The following is a 1,458-nucleotide window of genomic DNA, read 5'->3' on the forward strand; positions in this document are numbered from 1 at the left end:
GTAAAAATTGCCCCTGATCAGCATTCCCAGTGTCACTCGTGTGGTTAAATGATGTTACATGACAAAAAACAAAACAAAACAAAACAAAAAAACCTTTGATTATGTAACTAAGGTTGCTAATCAACCAGCCATTAAGCAGAATATTACTGGATTATTGAGATGAACCCTTAAAGGTAGAAGAGAAAGTCAGAAAAGAAATCAGTGAGATGTGGTAGAAGGGGAAGTCAGAGAGACTGTAAGTGTGAAAAGGACCCACTGTTGCTTACTTGAAATAGGGAGTCATGTGGAAAATGTGAGAAGGGAATGAATTCTGCTTGTAACTTGTGATTGTAGAATAGAAGCCAGAATCCCAGATGAGAACAATTGATACCTTGATTTCAGCTTTGTTAGATCTTAAGCGGGCTGTTTTGAACTTTTATCCTACAGAAATTGAGAATGATAAATGTGTGTCATTTCAAGATGCTAATTTGTTTTACAGCAATAGAAAACTAATACAAATATCAATGATTGGAAATAGGCTTTTAATTTTAGTGAAGAGAGCATACAACTCTCACCTAAGGTTTTGATATTCTCAGTTATATAAAAAGTGAGATATTTGCCTGAGAATTAGGAGGAAAATGTAAATGAGTGAGATCAAAGTCCGATAATTTTTCCATGCTCATTAAGTGTCAAGCAGCTAGTGAGGTGTCTCTTCCGTCATACACCAAGATTGTCTTATTCCTATAAATGAACTTGTGTGACTACAGATAGTTGTATTTGTGCAATGGTATGATAATCTGTTGCTCTGGTTAGGGTGGTTAGAACACAGAAAGCAGGCTGGACACAGACTGGACCAAAGCACCTTCATGAGAACTGGAAAAATAACATACATTCCAGATTTGGAATGATGGAAATATAAAAAACTCAGTAACTATGACAAATCCTATCCTATTATGGGTGAACTGGTAAGCAGAAAGTGTCTACAGGAACATTGAAAAAAATATAAATTGGTCTATGACCATGCTACCCTGAACACGCCTGATCTCTTCTGATCTTAGAAGCTAAGCAAGGTCAGGCCTGGTTAGTACTTGGATGGGAGACCACCTAAGAAGACCAGGTGCTGTAGGCATTAAAAAAAAAAAATTAAAAAGAAAAAATATAAATTGATTTAAGAAGGTATATATGGAAGATGGAGAGAACACTGCTTCTATTTCCTGTACTTGTTCAAATTTATGTTCAAGTACATTTCTAATGCCTGACATCATTCTCTGCAAGATACTGTGATAGGACTAGGAAAAGAGAGGGGTAGTGTGGTTAATGGGACAGTGTACTTTTGTACAGGGCAATATATCCATAGAGATTGTTGGATAACACTGATGTGGAAAGCAGAAGTAGACAGATAAGGAGTCAAATTTCAATTACGCCCACAGAAGGGAAAGAACTTAAGAGGCTGGGCATATAAGGAGCTCTGGAAAGTAG

At 36.7% G+C, this 1,458-nt stretch overlaps 1 pseudogene; it reads left to right on the top strand.

Annotated features, from left to right (window-relative positions):
* Nucleotides 1-989: 989 nt before the first annotated feature.
* LOC111738006 lies at nucleotides 990-1,108 on the top strand (annotated as a pseudogene).
* The last annotated feature ends 350 nt before the right edge of the window (nucleotides 1,109-1,458 follow it).

Source organism: Pteropus vampyrus, unplaced genomic scaffold, assembly GCF_000151845.1.
Source record: "Pteropus vampyrus isolate Shadow unplaced genomic scaffold, Pvam_2.0 Scaffold33, whole genome shotgun sequence".
Lineage (NCBI taxonomy): Eukaryota > Metazoa > Chordata > Mammalia > Chiroptera > Pteropodidae > Pteropus > Pteropus vampyrus.